The following is a 21,943-nucleotide window of genomic DNA, read 5'->3' on the forward strand; positions in this document are numbered from 1 at the left end:
GCTGGCTTTAGCAATCTGGCAGTTTACTTCATCATCGATTGACACTGCTCGGGAAAGGGTACTGCCCAGGTACGTGAAGTAGTCCACTGCCTGAAGTCTGTGTCCATTTACAGTGATGGACTGTTCTGAGCACGGAGCGTGGGGAGCTGGCGGGTGCATGACCTCAGTCTTCTTGATGTTAATGGTGAGACCAAAGTTGTTGCATGCAGATGAAAACTTGTCCATACTGGCTTGCATTTCTGGCTCTGTACTAGCATTCAGAGCACAATCATCAGCAAAGAGAAAGTCTCGAAGTACAGTTTCCTTCACCTTGGTGATGGCACGCAGCCACCTCAGATTGAATAGTTTCCCATCAGTTCTGTACTTCAGGCCTACTCCTTCAGTGCAGTGTTGAAAGGCATCAGTCAGAGTGGCAGAGAATATCATGCTGAACAAAGTGGATGCTAAAACACACCCTTGTTTGATGCCGTTGGTGACTGGGAAGGCCTCAGATGTTTCACCATCATCCAGGACATGAGTCATCATACCGTGATGAAATTGACGTACCATTCGTATGAATCTGTCTGAACAGCCGAATTGCGACATGATCCTCCACAGGCCCTGGCGACTGACAGAGTCGAATGCTTTCATGAGGTCCACAAAAGTTGTGTAGAGTTCACTATTCTGCTCTTGACATTTCTCCTGTAGCTGATCCGCAGCAAAGATCATGTCAATAGTCTCAGGTCCCTTGCGGAAGCCGCACTGTGATTCTGGCAGTAAGCCCTGCCCCAGGTGAGTGATCAATCAGTTCAACAGAACCCGTGCAAGAACTTTCACCGCTGTAGAGAGCAGCGAGATTCCACGGTGATTGTCACATACCTGGCGATTGCCCTTCCTCTTATAGAGGTGCACGGTGGACGTGTCTCTAAATTCCTGTGGAATGGATCCCTGCTTCCAGAAGGACTGAAACAGCTCAGTGAGTTTCTGTAGCAGCACAGGTCCACCGACTTTGTACACCTCTGCTGGTATGATATCTGACCCTGGGGCTTTGCCACTTGACAGCTGGTTGATGGCTTTCTTCACTTCATCCTCTTCTGGTGAAGCATCCATGGAGTCATTGACTGCAACCTGGGGCATCTTGTCAATGGCCTCATCATTGATGACTGAGGGGCAGTTGAGAACTGCTTCAAAATGTTTAGCCCATCTCTGGAGAATCTTCGTCTTTTCTGTAAGGAGCACAGTGCCATCAGAGTTCAGGAGGGGAAAGCTCCCAGAAGACTGTGGACCATAAAGAGTATTGAGGACTTCATAGAACTGCTCGTAGTCGTTCCTGTCCACGTACACCTGTATTTCATCTGCTTTGGCGCTCAGCCACAAGTCCCACATTTTGTGCAGTCGGTTCTGCACTGTTCTGCGAGGGTCAGTCTTCTTTGCCGCTGAGGATGGATCATTCTGATATGCACGATGCAGGCAGTGCTTCTCATCAAGTAAGGCCTGGATTTCTGCATCATTTTCGTCTTGCCGCTTGCGTGTGGAGGGCCCTAATACCTTCAATGCAGCTGTATGGACAATGTTGTGGAATCGCTCCCAGTCTTCCTCAGTGTCATCCTCAATACGAAGATCAGCAAGCTCATTCTCTAGGTCTTCCGCTAGATTTTCAGAGATGTGGCTGTTCTTCAGTTTCGACACGTTGATCCTTTTGAGAGCCTTACAGCCTTGTGGTCGTCTCTTTGGCACGATACGGAGTTTCATTTTAGATACTACGAGCCTGTGATCCGTCCAACAGTCAGCGCCGCACATAGCTTTTGTAACCCTGACATCTTGTCTGTCCCTTCTCCTGATGATGACATAGTCGATCAGATGCCAGTGCTTGGAATGGGGATGCATCCACGAAGTCCTGTTACGAATAGGGAGGCAGAAGACCGTATTGGTGATCAGAAGGTCATATGCTGCACAAGTTTTCAGCAGTAACAGACCATTGCTGTTACACTTTCCCACTCCATTTTTTCTGATGACTCCTTCCCAGGCTGCAGCATCACATCCGACTCTTGCATTAAAATCGCCAAGCAGGATCAGCTTGTCTGTGCGGTGCACTGATGATAGCAGAGCCTCTAGTTCTTCATAGAATTTATCCTTCACTTCCTCTGGGTTGGTCATTGTGGGAGCGTATGCACTGATCAAAGTGCATCCTTTTTGAAGCGGAAGCTGCATTGTCATGAGACGATCATTCACACCCTTGCGGGGACTGGCAAGTTTCCGAACAAGATGATTCTTGATGGCGAAGCCAACTCCAGATTCGCGACGCTCATTACTGCTGCGGCCACTCCAGAATGTATAGCCTCCGCCTGACTCGGACAGCTGTCCTTCATTAGCAAGGCAAGTTTCGCTAAGGGCTGCAATGTCAATGTTGTAGCATGCGAGCTCTCTGGTGACAAGTGCTGTTCTTCTCTCCGGTCTGTCTGCCATGATGTTTTTCCAGTAGCGTGCATACATTCCATGTGCCAATGGTGATCGGTGTCACTCTAAGTTTTGTTTTTGTTTGACTGCTTTTATGGGATCCCCGCCAGCTGCGGTATGCTGGCCAGAGTAAGGTGAAGCAGGCAATGTTTGGGGCATCTTTTCTAGCCCCTCCTCATTCTATGGAGGTGAGCAGTGCAATCCTGAATATCCACACCTGCCGCTTCATTGCTTGCCCATCGCCACAGGATGTGATATGATATCGAGACTTGCGCATGAATTGGATTAAAGTGAGTTGCATGACATCAACCTCACTCTCTCTTCCCAGTTCCTATCTGTATCCAGTGGAAGGACAAGAGTCAAGACGTTTGGAGATAGGGCAGGGTGCAGTGGATGAACAAGATGCCTACGTGTCTTGTCGTGCTCTTGAGTGTTCCACAACACTTGCTGTCACCACCTTCCTGACCATTGAACCAGGTTTCCTCAGTCAGCCGGATCCAGCCTTCACATGCAATGGGTAGACAGGCCCTAACTCAGCGAGGGTCTCAGACTCATCGGCTACCCTCACCTGGTTTAGCCTGTCAGTCGAGACGGCTTCCGGGGTGTAGCTGCTGTCGCATGCTGACAACCACTTGGAGCCACAGGTGAGAGCTGGGTGTCAAGTGGGGACCAAAGTGGATGAGCTACTCCTAGGAGTATGACTGCTCCCCTATCAGAGGTACTACCCCTCCCTGACAACCCTGAGTGAGGAGTAGGAGCAGAAGGAGGGGGAGTGAAGAGTAGGAGCAGGGGAGAGGGGGATAGCTGAACTGCTGGCAATTGATATCCTGCTGGGTGGCTGCCACACAGGGAATTTAGGGGAGTGAGGACCTGATAGGGGGGCTACCGGTCCACCCTGATTCCAAGCCCCCACCAGCTCACTCCAATGGGCTGCTCTTTCTGCAAGCCTATCGCATATCAAGCGGCTGCCAAACAACGTTATAAGTGAGCATTTCACAACTTTAAATGAGCATGTTCCCTAACTGATCAGCAATGTAACAACGAAACAACATTAACCAGGATGACTTTAAGTGAGGAGTTACTGTATCAATGAAACCAACATGGTAAATCAGCACAGACTTCTCCCTTTGGAGCTAACAGAGCAACTGATAGCTGAAGCAGATTACCTTTCTATGGGTACGCCTACACTACCCGCCAGATCAGCGGGTAGTGATCAATCTATCGGGAATTGATTTATCACATCTAGCTCTGCCATTGACTCTGGAACTCCACTGTGGCAAGAGGCAGAAGCGGAGTGGACGGGGGAGCAGCAGCAGTTGACTCACTGCCATCCTCATGGCCAGGTAAATCGATATAAGATACACCAACTTCAGCTAGGCCATGGCTACACTTACAGTTCTGCAGCGCTGGTAGTTACAGCTGTGTTCGTACAGCTGTGTAGGGCCAACGCTGCAGTGTGGCCACACTGACAGCTACCAGCGCTGCAGTGTGGCCACATTTGCAGCATTTGCAGCGCTGTTGGGAGTGGTGCATTGTGGGCAGCTATCCCAGCATTCAAGTGGCTGCAACGTGCTTTTCAAAAGAGGGGGGTGGGGTGGAATGTGACAGGGAGCATAGAGGAGACAGAGAGAATGGATTTTTGGAGTTGACACTGTTCTCAGCTCCCTGCCTTGCAAGATCTAAGGACTGGAAGACACACAGTGCCTACCTTCAATCATTTTAAAAGTTCTGACCCCCTTCCCCCACCCCTCTCTCATTCACTAAATGCAAATTATGTACTCCTAAATAGCCGTCAGACCAGATAAGCATCTGCTCAACATGGACTTCCCCCTCCCCCTCTGCCGTGTGAGCGTGCTGTTTCTCTCTTCAAGCAAACAGCTGTGAACATTCCAAAGTAATTCCCCTGCCTGCCTCCGCTCGCTCAGCAAACAGGAGCTGTGTTTGTTTTTTAAATAAGCAGTTTGGCTGAACTCCGAGCTCTCCCTTTCTTCCGGTTTGTTGTGGACAGGAATTCTGGGATACCTCCTTATACCCTGGAGGTCAATAAAAGCGCTGGTGGGGTCCACACTTGCTGATCAGCGCTGGATCACCAGCGCTGGAATCACTACACCAGAGGCTCGACCGGATGTACAGCCAGCGCTACATCCAGGGAGTTGCAGCGCTGGCCGTGCTTTGCAAGTGTGGCCACATCCTAAGTTGCAGCGCTGTAACCCCCTCACCAATGCTGCAACTCTCTAGTGTAGCCATGGCCCTACACTATTCGCGTAGCTGAAGTTGCGTATCTTAGGTCGACCCCGCCCCCAGTGTAGACCTAGTCTATATGTGGGCCATCACTAGAGGGGAATGGGGACACTTAGCCAGTGGGGTTCACAAATATTTGCTGAGTGCAGAAGAATAGCGAGACGAAGAAATCTCAGGTTCCATTCTCAGCTGTGGAAGAGAGACACAGACTTGTCTGCCTATTTCCCCATAGACTGTTGGTTGTATCAGTTTTTCCAGTTGTTTCCGAATGGTGGAATTATTAATCTGACTGAGTATGTGACAGACCCAGACTTGTTGAGTGCATGAGTCTGGTGGAAGGAAAACACGCTGCACACTGGATGAATAGTTTTCTGTTTCCAGAGTGACCAGGGCAGGTTCCAGAGCAGTCAGGAAGGTGCTAGAAGCAATTAAGTCAGGCAGACTCCATAAGACACCTCGAACCAGTTAAGAACTGGTTAGACGCAATAAAGGGAAACAGGCTAATCAGATCACCTGAAGCCCATTTAGAATCGTCTGGGACTAGTTTAAAAGGAAGCCCCTTCAGAGAGGCTGGCTGGTAGGAGCTGGGAGTAAGTAGGTGTGTTGTGGGAAGACTGGAAGAGAGAAGGTGTGCAGTCAAAGAGCTGGGAGAACAAGAGTGGTCAGGTACCTAGGAGGGGTTGTTTGGGGAAGTAGCCCAGGGAAGGGCTATAGCTCTGGTAGTATAGGAAAACTACCTGTTGCTGTTGCCAATTAGGGTCCCTGGGCTGGAACCTGGAGAAGAGGATGGGCCTGGGTTCCTACCAACCCTGCTTCCTCCCCCCCAGCAACTTCTATACAAACTGTCCCTGAGAAGGAAGCTAGGGACTAAAGAGGGTTCTTACACCGAACCCATTGACTGGCTGATGATGAAGGAGGATCAGTAAGCTGTAACTCTTGCCTCTAGAAGGGGAGAGAGGCCACACTGAGGGTCACAGCAAACCTCTGAGGCAAACCCTAACTGTCCAGAAGTGCAGGACCCTCCAAGGCAAAGCCAGTGCTCTGTCACAGTATCCAATCAATGCCTTCACTGTTGTGTTATGCGGGGGTTTTGGCTAATTTCCTGGGATAATTGTTACAAAACACCATAGAGAAAGGCAGAGAAGCTGCAACTCACAGAAGCTTTGGAACAGTGATTTCAGTGCAATGTATAGCCCTGAAAACTGTGAGGGCAAAGAAAGAGAACTTTAGAAAGAAACAATACTAAGGAATCACCTTTGGTAAGGTGGTTCCACACCTGTAAATTGGCAAACATTCATATCTTATCTTGAGGCCACAGCTATCTGAGTGACAAGAAATTAAAAAAACAATCAGTCTAGCTTTGTACCTAAATTGCTGCAGAACAAATAACCTCATACACTGAGCTCTAAAAGGTGCTCTCCTTGTATTATTTGCTCTCAGCAGAGCTACAACAGTATAATGTAGGAAATAAAGTAAGCAATCATTGGTTTCAAGTACATATCCAGAAAATGGTTGATTTCAGTCACCAGTAGAACTTTTATAAGCAACTACAATTACAAGACATGAATAAAGAACATGTAATTCGCCTATATGTGAAGACCACAAAATGCTCTAATGATGTTTGGCTCGTTTGATCTGATAGCAAAAGAAGTGGAAGCATGCAAAAAGCACAAGGAATTCAAGTCCAAAGAGTATTAATCTAGAATGCCTTTGCTTGGAATATCTGCAGTCTCCCAGCCTGATGCACACAGACCACTCAGGACTTTTTATTTAGCTGACTGGGTAAGTTGTGGGGAAAACTGTGGTGGTCTAGACATTCCCAGTGCAGAAGATGGTACTGTGTGTTCTCAAAGAGCACCTAGAATCCATTCAGAAGAGATGTTTCAGTTGTGTAAATACATGAGCTGCCACTAGTGCACAGTACTTCCTATGAACTCAATTCAAAAAAATCAACTCAGTTTTTTCCCCATGACTAAGATGAGGATGGAGAGGGATCAGAACTCCACAAGCCTAGCAAAGACCTATGTGACAAGGTAGAACCAAGAAGAACAATGACAACACCATCATTCACAAGTCACAAAGTTCTTTCCATATATATTTTACTCTATATTTTGTTCAACAGCCTGAGACCTACTGGTTTTGGCCCTCTCAATTATCCTCCATTTGGAAAGGAGTGTTTCCAGACTCAAAATGCAGTTTTTGACCATCAGACATTGCTTTCAACTCAGCTGTTGAAAATAGCTGTAAAAATAGTTGGAGAAGAGACAAGCTTAGTTTCACCTTAGGGGCCAAATGTCCAAAGTGATCTCTAAAATTATACCGACAAAATTACAGGCACCCATTTTGGGTCAGTATATCCAAAGGCAGCTATATGTAATTGTGTGACAGCACGGTACTTTGTCTCCATCCTTTTGATGCCCCAGAAACTGCTCAGACCCACTTTCTTGTAGTATTCAGTATGTATTTTATTTCAAACCCCTCCTCCAGTATCAGTACAGTGCAACATCATTGTTTTCAGTGCATACATTTTTCAGTTTCTTTGCCAGGGCCCTAAAAGGGAAAAAGATCCCCCATTTTGAGAGCTCTTTCAGCCTGGGTTCAGCTAGCCCTGTCCTCCTCCCTTTGTAACAATTCCTTCTCCACTTTTATCAGATTAGCCAGCTGAGGGCAAATTAGTTCCTTTCCTCCCTACTGTCTCTTTCTGATTAGCTAATTGCTCAATCAGCCATCACTGGGGAAAGTAACTGAGGCTACAGTGATCAGAGTACTGACCCACTTGTCAGACCTCAGCACTTTGTCACAAACTACCTATCTGATATACTCAGCCAAGGTGTCATTGATCCCACAGGATCAGTGCTATGCCCCAGCTTTTAAACAGTCCTTGGGAGGTACCCTTCAGTATGCCATGTCCCCAGGGGCTCCAACTCTTCCACAAGGGTAAACCATGCAGCCTTAATGCCTCCAAGACTGAGCCTCTGGGTCCAGCACTCGTTTCACTCCCTGAATTGTGCTAAGTCCAGCTAAGCTAGATTCCTGTTCAGAGACTTTCCCCTCTGCAAGATCAATGCACCTAGAGAGCATTCACAGTGGCACCAGAGAAGCCTATTCAAAGCAGAGTAGAGGTTACTAGTCAACTGCAACAGAGCATCAGAAGTCCTTTGGGTATCAGTGAGAAGCAAAGGTTAAAGCACAATCCATGGTGGCCAACATCAGGGTTTTCTTGAGCCATGCTTCTGTAGGAACCTCTGGGTTTCCTTTTTCTCTGTGTCTTTGTCTTAGGCCTGGTCTACAGTAGAAAATTAAGCTGACCCAGCTATGTTGCTAATGGATATGAAAAATCCACACACCCCAAGTGACGTTATTAAGCCAACCTAACCCATGAGGTAGACAGGGCTAAGTTGACAAGAGAATTCTTCCATCAATCTAGCTACTGCATTTCATAGAAGTGGATTACCTATGCTTATGGGAGAAGCCCTCTGGTCGGCATATGTAGTTTCTATACCAAAGTGCTAATGCAGCACAGCTGCAGCGTTTCAAGTGTACACAAGCTATTAGCTAAAAGAGAACCCTGTATCTCTTTCTGAGCCCAGTTCTTCTTACTTACCTCCTTCCATTGCCTCCATTGTCTTCCTTCTGAGTTCACCTGTGCTTTACCCAGCCAAGGTGGGAGCCCCCTATTGGAAAGTGCCAATTGTTCAGTTCTTGGGGTTTCCATTGGCTCTGTTGGGTCTTCCATTGATGTGGGTTGGTCCAAGTCAGTTCTTAACAACCCATTCGTTTCACCCAGATCGTTATATGACAAAACGCCTCGTGTGTTCTGTTCTTTACACTCAGTGCATAGCAATTCCAAACACATGCGGAAACCAAGGTACATATTAGAATAAAAAAAAATCAAAATTCCCACATTCACCACACAAGGTCACAGGTGCATGCATAAAATATAGCAAAATCTGGGGAGAAATGTGGGAAAATAGCAAGAATCTTCCCAAAAAAGTTCCATCTTCCCTTTATTTCCCCCTCCCCTCCTCAAGCTTTGAAAAATTTCAATAAGCTAAATGGCTAGTACAGGAACAGGGGAAGCTTTTCATAAAAAAATGGGAATTTTTTTCCTATGTTCATTTGAATTTTATATGACAATTTGAAAACTGTTTGGCGAGAGTGTGTTTAAAGAATGTCTGTCACTTAAGTTCTTCACTTGTCAGGCAGTGGTGTGAATAAAGAGGCTTGAAATGCTTTTAGTTCCACTCCATCAATGGAAGTTCTATACATATGAATAGTGCATTTTTTAAAAAAAATATATACACTTAAGAAGCAGGAGATTTAATATTTTAAACATATCATGCATTAAAATCAGTTGTATCACCGACTTTTACGCTCCAGACTGGAGATGGGCATCACCCACAAAATCTGATTTTTTTGGTATTTATTTATTTATTTTTACTTTTTAGAGCTTGGATCCAGGGTTCGCTTTCAGTCCATTATAGACACAGAAACCAGCTTGAAATTTGGTTCCTGACATGGTGTTATTTGTTTCAGATTACACAACACCATCTGGAGATGCTCAGATTTCGGGATATGCTGAGATCAGTTTGTACTCCAGATCCTAAGTACAATGCTACTTAGTATATGCCACAGGCAAGAAAAACAAAAGAAATCCAACAGAGGTGGTATTCTTTCTTCTTCATTGTTGTTACAACACAAAAAGTGTTTAACTGAGAGCCTGAGTGGGCCCCAGGTAGCTCTGAGAGCAGGCTGTGCATATGGAGGCTTTGGGGTATGCTTTCAATCCAACCAATTTGCACATAGCCTCTTGCAGTGCACACATCTGCACATGCCCAGCCATTGCCTTTGAAAATCCTGTGTGTATCTATCGCCCTACTTACACCCTGGAATAAATGCTTAAACAAGTACTGGAACCCATGCATGCACACATAAATGCTTCTGAAAAGTTTGGCCTGATTGTATAGAAAAACTCACTACCACCTTAAACGTTGAAAGCCAAAATCACATATTAAACTCAGATTCGTATTTCCTACACAAAAGGTATAGCATTACTTTGGCAACAGCTATTGATCACTCTTTTCTTACCATTTATCCTACTGGAGAACAAAGTTGTTCATATCTTCTATGTCTGAATGTTTCCCTCCTACTTACCTCCCTGGTTTCTTAGGACATAGCATCCTCTTTTTCCTGTAAATTGCTACTACTGTTTTAAGCCATCTCTTCCAGGACTAGTATTTTGGATTAACCAGGATTACCATGTTCAAGTGAAACTGGAGTAGATACCCTTATTCAAAGGGTAGTTCTCTGTATGTTTCACTAAATATCCTGCAGGCCAATCCAGGCAGCTGGAGTCACTCTAGAATCCTGCCTTTGGCAATGTGCAATCTCATAAGCACTGGGCTGCCATGTGTTTAAACAACTACCTCAAAAGTCAGTAGAAAATTAGAGAAACAGGTGATCCATGAAAAGCAGGTAATTTTAGACTGCCTACAGGCCTGAAAATAGAAGATGTTTTATTACTTCCATCTGTATAGTTAGGGGACTTCATGATAGAAGCAGCAATCATGTAAATGAAAGCTTTTATTCTAAAATTAGGATAATCTTTTACCCCTTGACTAAGACATGTTTATGTAAATCAGTCTAGTCAATTGGTTGTTCTCATTAAGAATCTGACCAGAGAACAAACTCACTATTAACTTCCCAATCCATACCAAAATACAAACTGATTAACATAAATAGGCATTGAGTGCCTTACTAAACAAGAGTCTATCAAGCCTGCAAATCTATTCATCCTTCTCCACACTGATGCAAAACAGTTCTAGGGGAGCTGGTCTCACCCACTATTTACTCAAGCCTTCACATTCTCCTCAGTTCTTGAGCAAATTTCCCGTGTGTTACTGCACAGCTGCAGAAACCTGCCAGCAAGAACAACACTATTTAGGTTCATTGGTTTAATGACAGTTACACTAAAAGGCGGTAAAGAGGCCTATTTTCAAAATGTAGCTTTTTGCCTTCACCTTTATCTTTTGACAGTTTGAATTCGATCCTTAAAAAAAAAAGAAAAGAAAGAAAGAAAGAAAGAAAGAAAGAAAGAAAGAAAGAAAGAAAGAAAGAAAGAAAGAAAGAAAGAAAGAAAGAAAGGTTGCTTGTCTTTTCTTCAGTTGCCACTTCATTTAATCCTGTCAACACCACTTCTTACAGAAATGAGCTCTTCTCCCTCAGTTACACTCAACTGATCACTAGCAAGCAGCTGCTGTGCAAGTCTATTTGTTAGCTCTGGGTGAATAACAACAGTATATAGTCTTAATTTTACCATATTCATTGCATAAATGTGTTGAATTATTAGAACATCCCCATAAAAGGGTGGACAGCTTTGCTTTGTTTTTTAAGTTTATTTGATAGATTTATTTTCCAAATCTCATGACATTATCAAATCAATTATTTGACAATATTAACTGGCTAACTCTAGTACATAACAATATAGTTACATATATAGTATTAAAATGATTATCCTGATTTTCTTAGAAACACAGGCTACGATTACTGTAGTTGAGTATATGCTATTGTTCAGTGCATATATAGACTAAAATACAGAATTACATTCATGACTTTAATTATATTTTATCTTGATGTGTTAATGCTAGGGCTACTTCACAAAAGATCCCCTAGTGTACTGCTAATCTCCATACTTAAAATTGAACCTAGAGTTTTATTGTAAGCCTAATATTGACTGCTTCATAGTTTTGCCAAAACTAAACCAATCCACCTCAAATTTTAAATATTTTCTGAGGAGTTGAAACAAATGAACTAATTATTTAAGAGGTATAAGAGTTTAAAAAAATAGGATCTCACTTCTTGAACTTTTACAAACTTTTGACTCAAAAACTTCAAAAAGCATGATCTAGAAACTCTATGTTTTAATTCATTGGATTTGGCAAGGATGATTGACCTTGACTTGGTTTTGGGAGGGCTGGGTGGCAGTGGCGCTGTTGACAGAATTTAGTAGTTAAATATTGTTTACACGTATGTTGGGCAGCAAGGAATCTTTGATGCCCTATGTCCTTGATGTGGAGTATAGAAATGATCTATGACCTTGATGCAGAAAGCCAAAATAGGAGAAGCATCTGGAAGTGAACTAGGAGAGAGAGAGACCTACATAGATTCAAACTGGTGACCTACAAGTGAAAGGCTCTATAGCTCATTAGCTATACTTAAGGTATCCAGTCTCCCCCAACAAGTGCCAGTATTACTGAAGAAGGCTTGCATTCTTGAAAGATGAGTTTATTAAATCATGATCTGACCATTTTGAAACCTACAAAGGCAGGGCCATCCACTATCTAGACACAGGAAAAAAAGCCTGGGATAGGCTTTGGTTTGGGGCCTGAAAGGCTCACCAGGCTAGGCCTGGGGCTACATTTCTTACATCCAAAATCCCCCTTCTCTCTGATGTAGATCAAGTCCCACAATCAAATCCTCCTTCTCTCTGATGTAGATCAAGTTCTTGAACTCAGGTCTTCCACCTCTCAAGTTAGTGCCCCAACTACTGGGATATGGTCTCAATATCATCTGTTGTAGTTATTCTACTTTTAATGAAATACTTAAATAGTTATTGGAGAAGGGACTGGAACTCAGGTCTCTCAGGTAAGTGTTCTAACTACTGAGCTATAGAGTTTCTCACACTATGGCCCAAAATAAATCAAACAGGCAATATGAACTGCTACCTGCTTATTCTTTTTTGGTGAAGAAAAGAATGTTTGAAAAGGTTTCTTTACTACTTCTTTGTTTAAACTAGTTAATTTCTATTGCCTTAAGTGGTATGATGGGATAACTTTCTCAATAACTATGGGGCAAGAAGGTTTCTGGTTCCTTTAACTGAAGAAGAGATTTCTGTATAAAAATGCTTACACTAAAGTCTGAGCCTTTTTTGAAGGCTATTTTTAGCTGCTAGGTTAATGGAAATGGCTTGCTGTGATCACATGTCTTATTTCTAATGGCAAATAAATGTCAAAGCAAATCATACTTTTTGCTAAACTGGAAGATTTATTCCACAAATATAGTAGCATAAAACCAACAACTATTAACAGATGGGTGATGAAAATATGTGCTGTAAAACTGTTAAGTAGTGTTGAACAGAAGGTTTTGGCTAGACCAATTTTGGCTTAGTTTTGCTGCCAGTAATTGCAGTACATACCATAAACACTCACAAAATACGTATGATGACAATATGCTCCCATCTCCTCCCATCTATTATTTAAATTCCCATGTCTTATTTTGGGGAAAATTTGGAACTCCAAGTAGCTTAAAAAGTGACTGTAGCAATCCCAGACATGCAACTGTGTTTATTTTCTTTCACATTCATTGTAGTCTCTACGCTTCAGTAAAGTGATTTATGATATAAAATTCAAAAAAGCAGATTCTGCCTTAATGGATAGATTCCCAGGCATCCTGTTTGGTAATGACCTTCAAACACCTGGCTTCCACCAGCCTAGAAAGTGTGGAGTGGTGAAGCACTCAACCTCCTAGCAGGGGAGAGTTGATTCTTAGTGCATCTCCTGCTGGGCATTCCAAATCCAATCCAAGAGGCCTCAGTAGCACACCCTGCCCTCTTGATCAGATCCAGAAAAACATGCATGGTGGAAGCTGTTGCTGTAGAATTGTGTGTTAAGAAAGAGGGGAAAGCGTGTGTTGGAGGAAGGAGGGAATGGAGAGACAGTCCTAGAATGAAGAGGCAGACAAAGGAGGATCCCATACACAAGGGAGGAGCTAAAAGAGAGAATTGAGAAGTTTTTTATTTGTGAACCTGTTTATAAATAACTTAATATGAAATGTTTGTAACTTGACTCTCACGAATGGTTTCCAAAAGCATGGATTATAATCCTAATAGTTTGAGATTGTTGCTTAGTATACTAAAATAGGATCATTTCACCATCACCTTATTCTCTTCCTCTCTTATTCCTCTTCCCTCACTGTATCTCAACATACACTAAGACTGTAAACTCTATAGGGCAGGGGCAAACTTTTTGTGTGTGCAGAACCGAGCACCAAGTATGCTGGCCCCTATCTGAATACAAATAAATTATATAAAATGTGTTTGTTAAATTATACATTAAAATAGTCTAAATACCAATCAACCTCTCCTCCCCTGATATTCATCAATATCACTGATATTCATTTGACAAGATAGCAGGCTCAAGCATGAAGTCCAGGAAGCTGCTCTCGTGAGATGTGTGATGCTGCATGCTCTCAACAGTTGCTACCTGCCCAGTACTTGAACTGGGCAACAGGTTACAGGTGGGAATGTCACAGTCACACTTCTCACAGCTGCCAGTTTAAAAAAAAAAAAAGACATGTTAGGGGAAAAATTGACACTTCCTCTTGTTTCTTCGCCCATTCCCATTCCCACAACTCAAGCACTTGGACCTGCTAGACTGGTTGTTAGTTTAACAGGGACACCAAGTCACAGAAGGCCTATATTCTATTTTCTGACCCTTCTTGGCAAGGAAAACTGTTTCCTCACAGAGGGTGGATTTGCGGATTTAAAGTGGTCAGCAGTTTAGGCTCACTGCTTCAGGACTCATCCCAAAAAGAAAAGAGCAAGCGAGCTGAAAATCTGGCACTACTCTGCAAATTCGCATCTGCTGTATGGAATTGTTTTCACATTAATCTCTGAAGAATAATCCAATCCAGTTTGCTTGTTATAAGATGACATAAATGTGTGTTGTATTTAGCTTGGCCCAAGCATGAATTTTTTGGCAATTCAGACCTAATACATCATCTCTGCAGAGCATCTTCCAATAAATTTTTCCCATGGCACCAACACTTGCCCTTGGGAAACCTATAGGAAGAGATTGTGAGATGGGATGTATGGCGTGAGGCACAGAAGTGGTCTCTGGAATGTTATCCTCCAGAGCTCTGAAAACAGCTGGAAGTTGTGTTTTAGCCCCAGCTGGGAAGTCATGTTTGTGTAGCACATAAAGTATTACATTATCTTGGATGGTGACTGCATCAGCAAACAATAATAATAATAATCTTTACATACCATAAAGTGATTGGTTTTAATAATGGATATAATAAGAAAGCAACACAGATATGCACATACACATATACCTTATGATACACATATCCAGCTGTCTAGCAAATTACAGTTTTAGTTTAAAAAAAATCATGTTCAAGATTTTCTCTGTTCCAGTTTTTCTACTATCAAATTCTCCAAGAGCAACAATGACAGACAAGTGAGAAAAGGGAAAATAGCTTCAATAGAAAATACAAATGGCCATACAGGGTCAGACCAATGGTCCTTCGAGCCCAGTATCCTGTCTTACAACAGTAGCCAATAGAATGCTTCAGAAGGAATGAACAGAACAGGGTAATTATCAAGTGATCCATCCCCTGTCTCCAATCTCAGTATCTGGCAGTTAAAGTTTAGGGACACCCAGAGCAGGTGGTTGACTCCCTGAGCATCTTGGCTAATAGCCATTGATGGACCAATCCTCCATGAACTTTTTTTTTTTAACCCATTTATACTTTTGGCCTTCACAGCATCCCCTGGTAACAAGTTCTACAGGTAGATGTTGTAATGTGTTGTGTGAAGAAGTACTTCCTTTTGTTTGTTTTAAACCTACTGCCTATTAATTTCATCTTTTTAATCTCTCGTCACATGGAAGCTGTTCCATAATCCTAATAATTTTTGTTGTCCTTCTCTGTACCTTTTCCATTTCTAATATATCTTTCTTGAGATGGGGCAATAAGAACAAACAAGCTTGATTCTCCTCTCACTTACATGAGGGCAAATCAAAGAACAATTCTATTGAAGCCAATGGTGTAAAATTAGTGAGAGTGAAGATTCAGGTCCAGTAAATTGTAAAGAATTATAATCTAAAAGGTGCCCTTTTGGCTCACTGCACTAATATTCTTCCATGTTGGACTGCAGGGAACACTCATTGATTCAATCAAACCCTGACACTGTTAGCTGTGGGTCAGCACATTATCAGCACTTCACGTAGAGTAGAGGGAAATCATAAAATGTGATTTAAAATACCATCCCGGGAATGTTTAATTGCTTTTTAAAAGAATTTAAGAAAAAATACATAAAAGGCAATTTACAAACAGTGCTGGGAGAAAAGAATTGCTATATTTGCTAATAGAAATACTTAGCTAAAGGAAATATAAACTGGTATAGGGGCGTTAGGAAATAGGGGAAATATAGGGGAAACCATTAAGACTCATGGAGTGCATGCCAATAGCATGTGTGAAGGAAAATAATGTATTGTTTTTTGAACTTCATGCAGAGAAGGAGGGAGCCCATAAACCCTCCTTGCACAATAGCCTTTTTGTTCACCATCACTACTCATCAGCTGCTCTGCCAGGTATCATGTTTTCCTTCTTTGGCAGGCATGTGGCACAGTACTTCTGAATGGCTGGAGCATGTTGATTCTGGAGTGGGTGGCACAATTGTTGCTGAGTGTTAACTGTGGCAGACCGACAAAACCGTTTCCAACACACTAAAAGGCTCTTCAGTAAAGAAGATCGATCATTTGAAAGGTGCTCTTCCCCCCTTGCTTTCCTTGTCCCTCACAGGTTATTGCCAAAAGACTTTAAATAGAATTCCTGCGCTTTTTCTGCCCACTTAATGGCACATTGGGTCTTGAAAGCTTATCCCAGACACTTTAGCTGACTGTATGGGCTATTTCATATTTCAGCCAGCAGCAGTAAACAACCCAACTCCTGGTGGCGAAAACCAGAAGAAAATTTAGAAAAATAGCACAAAAGCAAGCTGTATGTACTGTCAAGGGGAAGTCAAAGTTTGCTGCACATGTTCTTAATGGTCTCTAGCACAGGCTTCAGATTGCTAACCTATTAAAATGAATTGAGCATAGGCAGAAATGTTTATTGTCATGAATCTCTGTACTAATGTACATTTTGAAAGGCATTGGAAAGACGTGAACAACACACAAAAAAGGGTTGGTAAGAGATTCAGCGTAAATTAAATCAGTTTATGGGATACAAATAGGGCCTTTTCCTAGTATTTTTGGTTAGTGCAGAGAACTATTAAAAGCACATCCTTCTTTCCCCTTCTAAATTATTCAGGATCATCATTGATTCTCATATTGCTAGTGAATCTGCTTCCTGTTAGTATTGCCAGTCACAATTTGTTGCTCTGAATTCTAGATGAACATTGTCCCCAATCACCTACTTCACATCACACAACCAAGAAGTTTCTCTTAAACAAGGTAGAAGATAATCCAGAGTAATAATGGTAGTTCACTGAATAGTGCCAGTTCATTGCTGCAATGTTTTAAGATTACGGATTAGATTTGTGTGGGATAGAAAAACATGACAGAAGCATCTGTGTGAAATTCAGTTGTTACCATTTCGACAGCCCTTTGCCTTAGTTTCACTTTGCAGTGGTTTTGACCCCTAAAATTTTGCTTTTAATTTGGAGGTTTATATAAATACCCTGCATTTTAACACAGAACTGTTGGGGGAGAGAGGGCAAGTCTAGGTTCCTCAAAAGGTTTGTGACTCTTATGAAAAAAGGTAGACTGAATTTTGAGTTTTCAGCAAATTCCAAATGCAGGTGAATTTTTCTATTGCTTTTAAAGTTTCATAATTACAGTTTGTACAACTCTAATGTGACATTGCACTCCATATGCTTTATGGAAATATGCTTATGAATATAACAACTGGAATATGCTTTATGCTGAATACCCATTGTATGGTATCATTAGAAAGTTTGTAATCTACTAAGTGTAAAATCGGTTTAACAGCGTAGTGTGGACCAGGCCTAAGTCACTATAAGGTGAAGCCTGTTTCTTAAGAATACTACTAATCATTAAATGCTATGAGAGCCCACCTAAGCTAGCTTCAGTCGTAAACAGAAGTATATTCCTTTGAAGTTCTACATGAGGTCATCAAAACATAGGATAATCAATGCAAGTGGTGGGCTGGCAGCAGCTTTTGCACAAGACTATGGGCTAATTAGCTTCAGGCATTATCGGCACATTCCTTTCTAAAAACAAATTTATTTGGACACAGACAGTTGCTAGAACATGTACTTGTCTTCTTAGATGTACAATTAGAATGCAGTTATCTGAACACATGATTTTTGCATGTCTTTTAGCAGACTCAGAGATCCAAGTGAAAAATCCTAAACCAGGGACATAATGTGAATTTGTGATACACTCTGATTGACTTGGGGTACAAAGAAAATGCATGTAGGGTATAAACAAAATCAGTGGTGTGGCAGATATAATATGGCTAATTTAATTTATTAAGCAATACAAGGGTAATTCAGTACAAGAAAATACTCTTCATATTACTGAGCTGTTTCAAAACACTAAATATAAGAGACCACCATGTATGAAAATTGCTTATACAAATATAAAAGAGGATTGGAGGATTTTGTGGCACACCTCAGTGAAAGGCACATTATAATCAAGTGTATTTACTGAAACATTCCAGAGCCTAGGTGGAATGTCACAGCTGACAGGTCAACTTGAGTTATACCTCTCACTTCAGCGAGAGGCATACCTCAAATATACCGTGAAATACTGCAACCTTAACCAAAAAATAATAGAAATAAACCCCCCCCGATGCACTCCTCCCTGCTACTACACCAGCATTGGCTGGAATGAGGGGATCTTGTCAGGAAAGCAGGGTAGATTAAACCTTCCAGTTTCATTATGAAATGTCCTAGTTTGAAGCAAACCCAAAACTCCTAGGGAAAAACAATTTACCATTGACTTTAATGAGGCCAGAGGTTCACCCATGGGGCACATACCTTTGCATAATAAACTGCAACTTCTGTGTTGCCAAAGAAGTCTGAACCAAGATCGTCAGGTTTAGCACAGCTCAACCTACTATTATACTGGCCTATTGTGGGTCAGTCTCTCTTTAAGCTATAACTACCAGCCAGTTCTGCCACCTCACAGGTGAGTTCTCCAGCCACTGGCTATGGGATATTCTGATGTGTCTCTCTTGTTAAACCATTACATTTTAACAATTAGTATTAATTAGGCCAGAGAAAGTGAGAATCATAATATAGTCAAGTGATTAGCGCACAGACCTGGGAGAACATCTCTAGCTGTGAATCACAAGCAGAAACCGGCTGAATTTTGTGGGGGGGGGGGGTGCAGTTTAGGACACACTCCTCTTGTTGATATCTCCCATGGTTTAATTTAGCATAGCATGCATCATACTAAGGTGCCTCTCTCCCCCTCTCATTCCATAATGGTCACTTTCTACCAACACTGGTTATGCGGGCTGCTTAGCTCGATGTGGTATAGTTAGACTATGGGCTGTGATTCTTTTAACTCAAGGTAGTTGACTGCCAATTACCTCAAGTGAATTAGCAGAATTGTAAATGCAAGTATAGGGACACACACAGACATCGGATCCACGTCTCATCCTAGGGAAAAACAAACAGTTGTGGAACAAGTACTTTGAGGCCAGGTCTACACTGTAAACTTATATCGGTATAACTAGATCACTCAGGGATATGAAAAATCCACACCCCTGAATGACACAGTTATACCAACCTCAGCCATGGTGCAGACAGACTACGTTGACAGGAGAGCTTCTTCCATCAACACAGCTACCACCTCTCATGAGGTGGATTAACTAGGCCAACGATAGAAGCTCTCCTGTCATTGACAAAAATAGAAATAAAATACAGAAGTCCTAAATGTTATCTTTCAGAACCAGATAAAGGTACATATACTTTCAGGTTTCCTTATGAATGACATTTATATGACTCTCTAACCCAAGCTTGTGGATCCCTAAGGAAAGTGTTGGAGATGTCTTGGGAACTGGGATATCTTGATTTTGAAGGAGCTATATAAAATACTTTGTTCCATAGATTTTTGCTGATTATAGTGATTTCTACACATTTCTGCTCCATCCCACCCCGCTTTCGCAAAATGAGCAAAAAAACCCCAAATTTAAGTGAACATGTGTCATAGGTCAGCTCCCATATAGGGCACCCTCCATTTGCATGCCATGGTACAACACATGCACCCTCTTCTGTTTTCCCTTTCTTCTGCCCATGAAGGGAACATAGTCTCCCAGTGCCTGATACAAAGCCCACCCCAACGCATAATTTATTCATGTGCACATATGACACTCTGTAAAACCCTCATGGTAAAATACATTCTCACAATTTCCACGATAAAACACAGAAAGGTACAACAGATATCCCATTCCCTTCTGCAGGGACACCATTTGAACTCACCACCATGAGTCCACAAGCAACTTGGTGCCCTTGTTCCAAGGTCCCACTCTCCAGGCCAGCTACCCAAGAGTGACCAATCTCATAACTCTTCTGCACAAAACACAGTCTAAGAACGCAGGCCTTTTCAGCCTCCAGGCACTGGTTCTCTAGCTCAGGAAGGTCAGCAAGAGAGCTCCTCTGCTAGCCAATTCCCTCTTTTTACCAGGGAGGTCCTGCAGAGCATTCTATTCTCTACAGACTATCTCTCCCAGGCAGTTCTCACCTGTCCCTTTCCTTGATCCTCTAGTCTGTGCTCTCAGACAACTCTGAGTCACCAGGTCTCCCTCCCCACACAAGCCCTAAGCTCCCTCTTAAAGGGCTAGTGTCAGTCTCTGATAATATGGAATTGTATTTATTTTTTAAAAAAATAGAAACTAGAAATTAAGGAAAAATTAATGTAATTGATTTTGCTTTGAAGGCCAAATCCTTCCTCCTCTCGCATACCTGTAGATTGCCTTCCTGTTTCAGTGAAACCAGTGTGGTTCCACTGAGTGGGGGGGCAGGATTTGTGAAGAGTATGGACAGCCTTCCTCCATGGTGATTTTCTGTTCATCTATGCACAGTGGGGATGGAGATGGTCGACCTACCCCTCTACACTAGCTTTATCCCCTGCCTAGAGTGAGACAAGATGGCCATGTAGGCTACTGAGGCTGGAGCAGCAGGGCATGCTCCATGCATTGGACAAAAAAAGTTCCTTCCCACTGCCCCATGGAGCCACACATTCATATGAGTTACAGTGATGACATTAGACAGATGAAACCAGATAAGGCATTGATCATTCAGGAGTTTCATGCATGCAGTAGACCAATAAGCCAAAGCACCATATCTGATTGCTTGTCTCTGGTACCAAATGTCTAACATCATTACCGTAACTGGCATGGATGTGTGAATCCATAGGGTAGTGGGACGAAATGCCCTACATCTTGACCTCAATCCTTCCCTTCGTTATGTGGATCATTTTTTTAATGAAGTGAACGGGAAATGGACCCATTTAACTGTGAGGACAAGATTCTATATTTGGAAAAGTTCTCCCTTGGTCCACAGAAATTTCTGAGCTTCAAAGGAGGTGAGAAGGGAGATGCAGGCAGGTAGAAGGCAGCCAGGGATCGGGAAGGTTAGGGGGTATGTTGACTTAAGTGACGACAAAGCTGGATATGGTCTTGGTATGTTACTTTGCACAGTGCCATGGCAAAACTCAGAGCTAACCAGTGCTATTTGTACAGAAAATCCTAAAAGGATTTAAACCATTGGGCATCAACAAGGTCAAATACTTACTCTCACAATTCCCACAATGATTTGTTCAAGAAATTAAATTATAATACTATATTGGTGCTGCAGTGGGATAACTAGTATAGCAGCTGCTGTTTTGTTAAGAATGTTAATACAAAGGCAAAATGTTTGCCTACCCAAATTTGAAATATTTTCTTTATGCATGTCAAACAAGCCAGATTCCACATGCACGTTGGTACTTCTTGTTCCATTGCCTGAAATTCCACTTCTATTCTTTTAATTTTTTTTTTTTTTACAAGTTTGACTAACTCTCCCAGATACAGTAATGACAACATACTACCTTATTTACAAAGGAAACATCCATTTCAGTAAGAACCCAGTTCAGGAAAAATCCTTCCTCTAAATTACATTGTTAAATGTAATGCAAAGAACACTAAGCCCCATCGTTTGTTTTTCAGAATTTTGCATAATGATCAGATTTATATGCATGCTGTTTCAATCTTTGCATAATTAGAAAAAATATGTACACGGGATTATATGTGTTTACTTTTCAGTTAAGCACATTAATGCAGCCAAGTAATTTATATAAAATGAATTATGCATTTCAAAATTGTTAATTAGCAAAAGAAATTCTGTAATTTCATTATTTTACTCTACAATAAGTGTCTACTGAGATGAAAAGCAATGTACAGAGTTCTCTGCTATAAACTATAGGGCTCCAATTCTGCAAACATTATACTACCAGGTATAGTTCTGTGGAAATAA

The 21,943-nt window shown here is 42.1% G+C and overlaps 1 pseudogene; it reads right to left on the minus strand.

Moving 5' to 3' along the window:
• Positions 1–312: 312 nt before the first annotated feature.
• LOC115654038 lies at positions 313–2,445 on the minus strand (annotated as a pseudogene).
• Positions 2,446–21,943: the final 19,498 nt, after the last annotated feature.

This window comes from Gopherus evgoodei, chromosome 6 (assembly GCF_007399415.2).
Source record: "Gopherus evgoodei ecotype Sinaloan lineage chromosome 6, rGopEvg1_v1.p, whole genome shotgun sequence".
NCBI lineage: Eukaryota > Metazoa > Chordata > Testudines > Testudinidae > Gopherus > Gopherus evgoodei.